The sequence below is a fragment of the Lynx canadensis genome, chromosome F2 (assembly GCF_007474595.2).
Source record: "Lynx canadensis isolate LIC74 chromosome F2, mLynCan4.pri.v2, whole genome shotgun sequence".
In the NCBI taxonomy this organism is placed as follows: Eukaryota; Metazoa; Chordata; class Mammalia; order Carnivora; family Felidae; genus Lynx; species Lynx canadensis.
In genome coordinates, this window is record NC_044320.2 from 28,416,215 (window position 1) to 28,429,306 (window position 13,092).

Here is a 13,092-nt window from a genome sequence, read left to right on the forward strand (position 1 = left end):
ACAACACATCCCTACTGGAATGAAAACCAAAGCTAGGAGGAGGTTTTACCAGATCCAATTCAAGGGTGAATGCAAGAAAAACCATGATGCCATTTGATAGTGCCAGAGTAGTCAGGGCTAAAGGACCTCTTGAAAATAGTAAACCAAAACGCTCTGCGAGAGCAAAGCTACAGGGAAGAAATTCTTGAAAGCAAAATTCAAATTAGAAAGGCAAAAGAAAGATAATGTTTATATAAAATTGGGGAAGGGAAGCAGAAAGTGAAAGTCATTTTATGAAAGTCACAGAGGAGAGAGTTCTAGAGTATTTGGACTAGAAAAGGTATGCTGGTTGACCACACTCTTTTAAAAGTCCAGGAGGATGGGGGCACCTGGGTGATTCAGTCCGTTGGGTGTCCAACTCTTGATTTCAGTTCAGGTCATGACCCCAGAGTCATAGGATCAAGCCCTATGTGGCACTCTGTGCTGAGTGTGGAACCTGCTTGAGATTTTCTGTCTCTGTCTCTGTCTCTGTCTCTGTCTCTGTCTTTCTCTCTCTACCCCTCTGCTCCTCTCCCCTGCTCTCTCTTTAAAAAAAAAAATTTTTTTTTAAGTCCAGGAGGATGCATTTCATTGTAAGAAGTCTGAAAAAAAAATTTTTTTTAATTAAATCCCATTCAAACTTATTGGACAAAAGCAATTAAGAACAGAATATGTCCCTACAATAAAAGCATGTACTTTGGATGTTCTAATGCTTTAATGGTTTAAGAAAATTAAAAGATTGATGGGGTGCCTGGGTGGCTCAGTCGGTTAAGCATCCAACTCTTGATTTCGGCTCAGGTCATGATCTCACAGTTCCTGATATCAACCCCCAACCCTCCATCAGGCTCTATGCTGACAGTGAAGGGCATGCTTGGGATTCTCTCTCTCCCTTTCTCTGTCTCTCAAAAATAAATAAATAAGCTTTAAATTTAAAAAAAAGAAAATTAAAAGATTGAGAAGAATTAATTATAAAAAAAAAGAAATGAAGAAAGATTAAAAAGATACAAGAGCAAGTGATCGATACAGAAGGTAGAGGAAGAGAGTGAAACATACATAATGACAAAAGAAGAAACCCACAGTAATGAAACAGAACTGATTTAAGGAAAGTTACAAAAAAAAAAAGAAAGAAAAGAAAGAAAGAAAGAAAGAAAGAAAGAAAGAAAGAAAGAAAGAAAGAAAGAAAAAGAAAAAGAAAACTTTAAACTATATATTGAAACTACACACCTGGTAAAACAGTCTCCTAATGGCCACACCAAGACGTACCTGACAATAACAGTTCACAACGTGTGCTCTGCAGGTTCTTGGGGAAACCTCAAAACCCACTCTAAAGGCACACAAATGTCAGTGTTTTAACATCTGCACTAACAAAAAGCAAAAGGGAATAGTTTATATTGCCTTGCAAAAGCAATCATGGGTAAAGCTGGTGGCCTCTTAGCGTGAATAAAAACTGTGGCATTCAAAATCCTTTCTTCATCAATACTGATGCTGGAAAAAAAGATTGATGTAAGAAGTTCCTTGATAGGGGTGCCTGGGTGGCTTAGTCAGTTAAGCATCGGACTTTGGCTCAGGTCATGATCTCATGGTCATGATCTCATGGTCTGTGCATTCAGCCCCACGTTGGGCTCTGTGCTGACAGCTCAGAGCCTGGAGCCTGCTTCAGATTCTGTGTCTCCCTCTCTCTGCCCCTCCCCTGCTTGCTCTCTCTCTCTCACACTCTCTCAACAATAAATAAACATTTAGAAAAAAAAGTTCCTTGATAAAGCAGTAAAAATTAATTTTATTAAATCTTGACCCTTGTTCTATTACGTGAGAAAATGGGAAGTATATATAAAGCACTTGTGCAGTACTTGAGGAAAAACACTTGTGCAATTATTTGAATTGCCATCTGAAACTAGTCACTTTTTACAAATGACTTTTTACTAGTTTTTATTGCATTTTTATTGCAAATAACAATGTATAAACAAAGTTATGATTATTAAAATGTGGGTATTTGGCAGAAAATTTCCTAAAAAATAAATGAAATGAAAAAAGCATCAACATTATTTTTTAGCAGGGATAAAATTTGAACTTTCAAGGAAAAATTAGAACAAGTTTTAGAAAAAACGTGTATATATTACTGTGAGTCGTAGCTTTTCCAATAAGACTTTCCCAATAAGACCAAGAGTGATATTAATATGTGATGTTATGAGAGTGTATGATGAGATGTGTCAACAATTGGAAGGGCTGCATAACTCAATGAACCCAAAGTTTCTAAATGACCAGTACATAATGCTAGAGAAAAGACTTAGTCAAACTGTAAGACAGACAAAAGGATTTTAGTGTAGCCAAAAACAAAAAGTTCATTGCTTTAGTTTTAAATTCCACACTGCAACTAAATTTTAAGAAACTGTCACTTGTCAAATCTTGTATAATATCAAAGAAGAATATCCACAATTATCTGAAAATGTACTTAAAATACTTCTCATTTTTGGGGTGCTTGGGTGGCTCAGTCAGTTTAGTGTCTGGCTCTTGATTTTGGCTTTGGTCATGACCTTATGGCTCAGTTCGTGGAATTGAGCCCCATATCAGGATCTGCATTGACAATGTGGAGCTGCTTGAGACTCTCTCTCTCTCTCTCTCTCTCTCTCTCTCTCTCTCTCTCCCTTCCCCACTCCCCAGCTTCTCTCTCTCTCTCTCTGAAAATAAGTAAATAAACTTAAAAAATACTTCTTACTTTCATCTACATATTTATGAGGCCATATTTTCTTCAAATACTTTAACCCAAACAACATATTTCAAAAGATTGAATAATTAAATATGTGAATCCAACTGTCTTCTTTTTTAATTTTTTTTCATGTTTATTTTTGAGAGATAGAGAGAGCACGAGCAGGGAAGGGGCACAGAGAGAGGAAGATACAGAATCTGAAGTAGGCTCCAGACTTTGAGCTGTCAGCACAGAGCCTGATGTGGGGCTCGAACCCATGAACTGTGAGATCATGACCTGAGCTGAACTCAGATGCTTAACCGACTGAGCCACCCAGGTACCCCTAGGACTCCAACTATCTTCTATTAAGCCAGACATCAAAGAGACTGGCTAAAATGTACAATAATTATTCTCACTATTTTTTTTATTTAGGAAAATATATTATTTTCACTTAATAAGTATTATTTCTGTTAATAAATAATAGGTATATTATTGGTATTATAAATGAATTTGTAAATAACTTAAAATTCCTCAATTTTAAATAGGTAAATATCATTAGATGTAATCCACATAAATCAAAGGTCTTTGGGATCCTCTATAATTTTGAAAACTGTACAGAATTCCTGAAACCAACATATTTGAGGATCCCTGTTCTAGAAAAACTGTGGGACTTTGGAAAAAAGGAAAAGTCAGTTTAACCCTAAATTTTTCAAAAGCAATTCTGTAGGGTGGAAAAGAATATTAAGACATATTTCAAATATTCAATATCTAAACATATAAAGATATTCAGGAAAGGAAAATATGAGCCAAGATTTTATATCTGGTCAAACTGACCCCCAAGTGTGACAGCTGCAAAGTGTTAAGAATGTAAAATAATTCAGGGGATTGTTCTCATTAGCTGATCTAAAGAATCTGTAAGATAAATTTTAGACATTCAAAGAGACTAGTGAAGAACATTAAAACCATATTTGTCTCTAGAATTGTTCCTAACTTATTATTTTAAAGGGGCATTTATAATATAGAATGTCTGCATGATCTGAAAATATAGATACATTGCAAATACCAAAATAAAAAAAGAAAAGAAAAATGGTAACAAGGCAAGGAATGGGGAGTATGTTAAAAGGTAAAATAAACCCATTTATTAACTAAATATTTACTGGGAGTATGCTATTCACTTGGGTGTTAATTGGGAGTAAAAGGATATCCCCTCAAATAAGATGTGGAGGGGGAAGGGAGTAACAGGAGAAATGAGAATTTACTAGAAAATTTCAGTATTCCTCATTGTAGTTAACCAAAAGACAATAAAAAGAGAGAAATGGGGGAAGGAAGGGAGCATGAAGAGAGAGAAAGGGAAAAAGAGAAGTTAAGGGTTTCATATAAAGATATTAGCACAGGGGTGCCTGGGTGGCTCAGTTGATTAAGCAGCAGACTTTGGCTCAGGTCATGATCTCATGGTCCGTGAGTTTGAGCCCTGCGTCGGGCTCTGTGCTGACGGCTCAGAGCCTGGAGCCTGTTTCAGATTCTGTGTCTCCCTCTCTCTGACCCTCCCCCATTCACGCTCTGTCTCTCTCTGCCTCAAAAATAAATAAATGTTAAAAAAATTTTTTTTTAATAATAAAAAAATTAAAGATATTAGAACAAAGGTAATTATTAGAAAAAAAATACAAACTTTCTTAAAAAATGAAAAGATACACCCCAAAGAAAGAATGAGTAAAAAAGCCACCCAGTGAAAGACTAGAGTCATAGAACATTAACCTACATGGCAGAACAGAGACCAAATATATACCATATCAGTAAATATACTTAGGCCTACCTCATCTTTTAAAGAGAACTTGAAAAAGATTTTAAGATTGGCAAACAAAACAAAATCCGATATTCCACCAACAATCTAGACCACTCAGCCAGCCTTTCTTGAACATGCCCAGCACCTTCACATTTTGTGCCTTGGTTCATGCCTTTTTCAATTCCTTTGTCTACAAAAATTCTATTGAGCTTTTAAGTCTTAACAAGAAATAATACTGCTCTTCCATGAAGCCCTCTGTGATTGCTTGAGTCAGAAATTAGTCTCAAAACTTCATTGTACCTTTATTAGAGAAGCTAATTAAATCTGGAATATTGTAGAAGTTTATATACTTTCTTCCCCACTAGAATATGAAACTCTTTAAAGACAGTAACAATGGATGGTATGTTGGGAGCAACTCAATTATTAAATGAATGAACCAAAGACTGAAGGACATGCCATTCATTTAATTATATCACTATAGAAGTTCAGTCTAATTATCTATAACTATATTTATAATTCTAACTGATTACGTCCTTTTAAATTTTAAATTCACTTACATCATTGAGATTGCCTCTAGGCGTTTAATTAACATTCTACCTCCCTGGATAGTTATTGCTTCTAGATGGTTAAATGTTTATAAATAGATCTGCCCACTTTGGAATCTGTCCTCTCATAATTGTGAGTTTCTGAATTAATGAACACTTTTTTATGATATGTTTTTTTCATACATGCTAACAAACTTAAATTACTCTCTCTTTTGTTTCTCTTGTTCCCTTATTTCCACTTCTGGTTTTTTGTTAGCAGTTCCCAACATTTTGTGTTTGTTCCTGTACTTTGTTTTCTTCTAGAATATTTGATGCAACATTTGAAGGCATTAAAAAACTCGCAAGTCAGCAATGATTACAATTCAATGACTATTGTAACTAACCATGTCTCATGGTGCTATAAAAAAAAAATCTTACTGTTATTTCATTATCCACTTGACTGCCCTTGAATACAGTGTTGGTGTTTGAACAGAACAATTTACTGTCTCTTTATATGTATAATCATATCTCCCTGTGTCTATAAAAGCATCTTACTTTTATTGCAGTACTCACTTGGTCGTCCTTCAACATACTGTTACTTTTTTGAATAGAATTATTTACTGGCTTTTATAAACGTGTAAGTGAAATTCCCCGCATGTTCCAGCAAATGTTCAGTCTTTCTTTTCTTTCAGCTATGCCTTTTACTTATCACACCCAGCAAGTAGTAACTTGAAATCCAGTGCTTTAAGTGACCTACCTATGGCTCAGTCAGCTAAATGTCTGACTTCAGCTCAGATCATGATCTCATGGCTTGTGAATTTGAGCCCAACGTCAGGCTCTGCACTGACAGCTCAGAGCCTGTAGCCTGCTTAGGATTCTGTGTCTTGCTCTCTCTCTGCTCCTCCCCTGCTTGTCCTCTCTCTCTCTCTCTCTCTCTGTGTCTCTTTCTCTCAAGAATAAATAAATATTAAAAATAAATAAATACAATAAAAAATAAATGATCTATGTATGTCAAAAATCTATTTAACATCTGTTCAAGAATGCGTTCATTCAGGGACAGCTAGGTGGCTCAGTCGGTTAAGCCTCCGACTCTTTGTTTCAGCTTAAGTCATGATCCCATGGGTTTGAACCGTGGATGAGGCTCTGTGCTGGCAGCATGGAGCCTGCTTGTGATTCTCTCTCTCCCCTTCTCTCTGTCCCTCCCCTTTCACTCTCTCTTTCTCTCTCTCAAAGTATATAATTAAACTTAATAAAAGAAAACAAAAAGAACATTTTCATTATGGTGAAAAAAAATTTACAGACTGATCAGAATATTTCACTTTACCTCAAGATGTTTGTTCAACATTTTCCATGTTGGCTTTCATTTTTGTAAGCCAGTAAATAGATACAGATGATCCCTTAGATACCACTCAGTCTTGATATAAAGTTTTATTTATCCACTAAGCACAGCTTTTATGAAGGAGACATCAACTTTCAAGAACTTGGAAGGGTATGAGATTTCACCCCTCTTGCAAGCTAACAATTTATCTACCACTGTGGTAGGTGGCAAAAAGTGTCATGCTGACAGAAAACACAAGGTTCCTGGGTCCAAGAGAGAGAACATTATTACTGACAGCACCGCAAGCACCAGAAACTTCTGTATATTTGCCCCAGTTCCCAAAATGTAATATGGAGGGCTGGATGACACCTCCACACACCATGGCTTGTATTGAGAAGAAGTTTCATTCTACCATTCAAGATTCTTCCAGCTGCTCTAAGAATTAAAATGACATGAGATAGATTAACAGGAGAAAAAAACAAAGTTCAGTTACATGCTCAGGAGGGCCCAATAATAAAATTGAGACCCAAAGAAATGACCAAATCATGCTGTGTTTATATGTTGTAGACTAAAAGACATAAATCTGTGAGAAGTTGACAGGACAAAGAAAATGCATATTTGGGAGCTCCAGTTAGTAAGGAATTATAAACAGGATTTAGAATAGTAAATTAGTAAAAGTAACAAGGTTTGTTTATATAATATTCCCAGCCCTGAATTCCTTATCTCTGGTAATGAGGACATCTCTTTGCCACCTGGTACAGGGAGGGCACCTTTTAGGTAAGAGATTTATTTTCTGCTTTCTGAAGACGAAGGGAGATCAGGGCATTCCTCTCGTACTGGTTGTTTTTTAAGTAACTTTTAAGTTTATTTTTACCTAATATATATTATATAATATATATTAGAGAAAGAGTGTGAGCAGGGGAGGGGCAGAGAGAGGGAGACAGAGAATCTCAAGCAGGCTCCAGGCCATGCCCAGCATGGAGCCCAATGTGAGGCTTGATCTCAGAACCCTGAGATCATGACCTGAGCTGACATCAAGAGTCAGATGCTCAACCAGCTGAGCCACCAAGTGCCCCATGTTTTTTTTTTTCAAGTAACTTTAGTTAAAAATAATCAATAATATCTCAAAGTGGAGCTTATTTGGGGGACAACCTGCCCTTGACTCCCACAGTTGCATCACAGGAAAGAGGCTGAGGGACCAACAGCTGTTGAGTGAGCAGCAAATATAGTAGCAATCAGCAAGCAAGACTATCCCCCCTCTCCTAGACAGCAGCAGGTTACACAGATGATGCACTGTGGTTACCTGGACGTCCTCTGTTGTCTGTAAAGGTAGCTCCTAAGATGGCTGAGGATCAAGAGACTGATAAGCCTAAGGGTCTATAAAACTCAGCAAAAACCCTTAGAGATGCTCAGAGCCCATAGCTAACTGCCTTGCCCAACACCACAAATCAGATATTTCTATCACACAGAGAGTTACCTAATCTTGATTCCATTGATTCTAATTCCATTGAAGATGACCTCGTATCAAAAAACACTGCAACAAAGCAGCACTTTCGAAAGCAGATCAACCCTTGACCATATTCACAACTATCAAGCTCCTCCCTGCTCAGGTGCCAACCTTCAGAACTTATACAGATCTCAGAACTTATTATACAGACTATACAGATCTCATTACTTTCACCTGAAAAATGATGAAGCATCATTGAAATCACAGATGTGCTTTGCCTGGGTGTCCTTTATAGCCAAAAACATCCGCTGAAACCCACTTCTCCATTTCTTCCTCTTTTGAATTATTTTAAATATCTCTAAATGTTCAAATATTCCTTCAAAATTCAACTTTAGCTCACTTTTTTTTTTCCTTCAAATGAATGCTTTTCCAAAATTTGAAAATAAATTGTCATCTTATCCCATTTGAAAAGTTTTCAGGGGCACCTGGGTGGGTCAGTCAGTTAAGTGTCCATCTCTTGATTTTGGCTCAAGTCATGTTCTAATGGTTTGTGAGATTAGCCCTGTGTGGGGCTCTGCATTGACAGCACAAAGCCTGCTTGGGACTCTCTCGGCGCCTTCCCCACTCGTTCATTCTCTCTCTCTCTCTCTCTTTCCCTCTCTGTCTCTCTCAAAATAAAGAAATAAATATTCAAAAAGAAGTTTTCAAATAAATTCATTTTCATAAAATGTATAGTTGACATTAAACGAATTTAAATCATAGTAATTACATTCATTAGTTATCAAATTTCATCCAAGTCATAGGAATATAAAGATAAAGAACATAAAGTTCTTGCCTTTAATAAGCTCACAAATTAATATAAAAAATTAATATGAAATTATAATTAATGCAATAACATGCATATACAAAATACAGAGTAATACAGAGTAATACAAATTATTATGAAGACTTCACAGTGTGGATGACCTAAGTCATTTTATTTTCTTAAAATAAGAAAAAGAGTCAGATCAGGTGAAGAATACTCCAATTGAACTAATAATATATTTCTAAGGGGTAACAGAGCATCAGACCAGTAACTTTATTTTATGCAATAATTTCCTCTGTCAAAATGTATGTTTTTTTAAAAAGTCATCTACAAAGGAGATTACTAAATTAAAATTATTTATTCAGTGAATATTTTTGGAGACGCTTGTGAGTGTTAGGCACAGTGCCAGGTATTCTAACATTACAGTTATATTTATATACACAAGATAATGGCTTTAGAAGTAATAATTTAATTAATTTAGTCACTATAGTATTTCCTTATTCATCAACTGAATTAGTCAAATCTGAATTTTATGAATTAAACAGGAAACATCAAGGTACAATTTAAAAATGCTAGTGAGTGAGTTTGTGTGAGTGTGTGTATATGTGTGTGTGTGTGTGTATACAAGTTATTGTTACATTGCTCAACCAGTTATGGTACACTGTATGAAATTGCTACTGACAATTTTAAATGGTTCAGCCTAACATTTAAAAAAGAAAACCACTATAACGTAAAGAAGATCAGCTTCAGATTCTGATAGATTGGATTTGAATCTTGCAGAAAGTACTCACAACCTGTGCAGCTTTGAACCCGTTACAAAACCTCTCTGATCCTCCATTGCATCATCAATAAAACAGGAAGGGTGGAATCAATCTGAATTAGTCGTGCTTGTGTTGAGTTGTACAAGGAAACCTCAACCACAGTGACCCAACTAAATAAGGGCTTTCTTTTTCTCACATAACTAAAAATACAGAGGTTGGGAACACAAAGGTGAAGCTGTAGTTTCTGGAAGTCATCAGCATGAAGAAGCAATCAGAAGACACAGAAAAGACAGCGGGGAAGGAGTGGAGGGCAAAGTTCTGAGACCTATTCAAGAGCTCAGTCTATAGAGTTCTGATGAAGCTGACTTGTTTGTCACTGTTGCTGTTTACCGTGGAAGTGGTTTGCTTTTGGGTGGTGTTATTTCCTGGTAGTTCGTCTAAAGTCCCAAGCGATTCTTCCTGATGTTTTATCCTTATGATCCTTCTTCCCTCCTGTTTTCAGAGAGTCTGCTATACTTCTAGGCGGCGGGAAAGTTTTAAATAAACATGGGGAAAGGCAAGAGGCAAAACTCTTTTCCTTGAAAGGTTTTGGGAAGAGATTCTCTCCGTGAGATTTCCACCTGAGGAGGAGAACAAAGACCAGAGAAATGCAGCTAAAATTAAATCTCCTTACAACGTGCCGCCCACTGATAAATACCTGAGACAAGAAGTACGAGACCTTCCTCAAGGAACTCATGGCTGCCTTAATGTTAATGTTTTGCTGGAGACTAAAAGCAACCTTATCTTGATAATAGCCAGACCTCCAGGATCCTATTTTTCATACAGAAACCCCTCAGAGACTTATGTTATCTCTACCCTCCCCTAAGCTTAAAAGTATATAATCAATCACTCCTCACAATAGCAAGTACAGCTTTTTCTGCCCATGGGTCCTGTCCCTGTGCTATAGTAAAAGTACCTTTTTGCACGGTGAAGCATCTCAAGAATTCTTTCTTTACCATCACACTCACCAACCCACATCACACCTGTATCTCACTGGTTAGAATTGTACCACATAAGCACATTTCATTATAGGACTGTCTGGGAATTCTATTACTTCACTTTCTAACCACTGCAATATACAAAGGTAAGAGAGAAGGTATTCGAATGGATATTAAGTGAGTCCCTTCAGTGTCTGCCATACTACATTTATGGGGGGGAGGGGATGGATCTAGAAATAAATGAGGAAAAGTATGCAGAACAACTACTTAACAACTACTTAAATACTTGGCAAATACCACATACTCAGTAACTGAGAGAGCTGCTAACAATGATTACGATGATAATCATGACAATGATGATGATTTAATGCTACTGATGAAATAAAAGTTCAAATCTTGAACATATGTGAATAATTTTGCTAACTCAAGTGTATATTTTTTTAAATCATGAGTTCAGCGATAGCTTTCTCCAGTAAATGACAATTTTGGTACCAACAAAAGTGCTAATTAATCAAAGTCAAATCCTCTCTAGTTACCTCATACCTATAACTTTGTTGGGGTTGAGGGGTATATTTTTAGGTTGAAATATCTCATGTTTGATTTCTCTCCAAAGTTTATTTTCTTGGAAAGTTTGAAGACCATCTGTGGAGTTATTTTGAGATATGAATATAAAAAACCACTATTTTATTCATTTTGAATACAGCATTTTTTTAACAGTCAGAATATTCCCACCATAAAAGAAGTGAAGGAATAAGTTGGCAATGTAAGTAACTTTTTAGAAACACCAAAAAAATTTATTGTAAATTGAATTGTTTGGTTTCACCTAACCTATATGCTTTTAGTGATGATTACCAACTCCTTTTCAACTCTGCATGTCCTTGGGTCCTACAGGTTTCATCTTGATCACCTGAGCATAATTTTTGAGGCACCTCTATAACCCTGGATATATTCAAATCTCTTTATATACTTATAGCCACTTGATCTTAATCATTTGACAGACAAAGTATAGACATTGCAGACATGGGAGAGAGGCTAAGACTGTAACTCAGATCAGTCTCTGCACTTAGGTCATAATCTTGTAGGGCAAAGAGACCCATGAACAAATAACTACAACACAATATAATTAGTGAAATAACAGATGTACCAACAGAACGTTATGGAAACACTGAGGAGAGGACAACTGGCTCTTTCTAGAGAATACTGAAAACCAAGGGCAAGGTATTAAAGGATTGGTAACATTTCTAAAGACGGTAAAGGGAGAGGAGAGCATTTTAAATGAAGTGACCATAAATTAAAAGGTCGAAGACAATTAAAAAAAAAAAAAACGAACGCACTAAAACAAATATCCACCTGTGTGATGCAGTGCAGCAGAGGGCCTGTCACATGGTGTTTCATGACAAATTAGACAGGCCAGAGTTCTAGCTACCACCTTATCTGTTATAGGGCCACAGGGAACCACAGAAGGCTTTAAAGAGGTAGATAAAAATACATCAAGTTTCTGTTTTAAACTACCAACTCTGTTGTGAGTATGAAATTTGGATCATCAGGGCAAGAATTAACTGCAAGAAGAGAAACTAGAAGATTCATAAAAGGTCAAGACAAGGGCAATGAGGATAAACAGGAGAGCAAAGTTTTGAGAAATATTCAGGAGCTCAAATTTATAACATTTTGATTAAATTAACACAGTTATTTAATTATGATTTTGGTAGTTGTTGTTTACCATGTTACTGGTAAGAAAAAATACATATATATGGTTTTTTTCTGGGCTATCTGTTCTATTCCATTGATCCTATATGTTAGTTTTCATGCCAGTACTATACTGTTTCAATTATTGTCACTTTGTAGTATAGTTTGAAATCAGGGCGCTTTATTCCTTCTCAAGATTGTTTTGGTTATTTGTGGGGTTTTGTGGTTCCATACAAATTTTAGGATTCTTCATTCTAAAACAAAGAATTTCAAATTCTGTGAAAAATGCCATTGGTATTTTGATGGGGATTACATTGAATCTGTAGATTGCTTTGGGTAGTGTGGACATTTTAACGATATTAATTCTTCCAATCCATGAGCACAGAATATCTTTCCATTTATTTGTGTCATCTTCAGTTTTTTTCATCGTTGTTTTCTAGTTCTCAGAGTACAGGCCTTTTATCTTCCTGGTTAAATTTATTCCTAAAGCTTCTAGAATAAAACATAAGCAGTAAGTTTTTTGACATCAGCCTTAGCAATATTTTTTTGGACCAATATCATCAGGCAAGGGCAACAAAAGTAAAATAAATAAACAAATGGGATTACATTACATTATGCTTTTGCATAACGAAGGAAACAATCAGCAAAAATGAAAAGAAACCTACTGAATGGGAGAAGATATTTGCAAAGAATACATCTGATAAAGGATTACTATCCAAAATGTACAAAGAACCTACACAACTTAATATAAAAAAACCAAACAATTTGATTTAAAAATGGGCAGAAGTTGGTGCCTGGGTGGCTCAGTCAGTTAAGCATCCGACTTCGGCTCAGGTCATGATCTCATGGTTTATGGGTTCAAGCCCTGTGTCCGGCTCTGTGCTGACAGCTCAAAGCCTGGAGCCTGCTTTGGATTCTGTGTCTCCCTCTCTCTCTGCCCCTCCCCCATTTGTGGTCTGTCTCTGTCTTTCAAAAATAAATAAATGTTAAATTTTTTTTTTAAAAAATGGGCAGAGGAGTTGAATAGACATTCTTCCCAAGAAAATTTACAGATGACCAATAGGAACATGAAAAGATGCTCAACATTACT